Raw genomic sequence first — 233 nt, 5'->3', positions numbered from 1 at the left:
GTCGTTCGATCACGATCGCGTGGCCGAAAACCGCACCTCATTTGGACTCTCCTAGCTCCCTCTTCCTATAAAGATGTGTCTCCCTTCGAAAATTCCCGGTTTAAACCCTAGCACCGCTCCCTCTCCGCCGCCGGACATGTCCGGGTTGGGCCGGACGCGTCCGCCGCCGCGCCCGCACCAATCCGCTGCTGCCACGTGTCCCCACTGCCACCTCGCCGCCGACGGCCCGCTCG

Source organism: Triticum dicoccoides, chromosome 4A (assembly GCF_002162155.2).
Source record: "Triticum dicoccoides isolate Atlit2015 ecotype Zavitan chromosome 4A, WEW_v2.0, whole genome shotgun sequence".
Lineage (NCBI taxonomy): Eukaryota > Viridiplantae > Streptophyta > Magnoliopsida > Poales > Poaceae > Triticum > Triticum dicoccoides.
The sequence above is the reverse complement of the archived record's forward strand: the minus strand, read 5'-3'. Positions refer to the sequence as shown.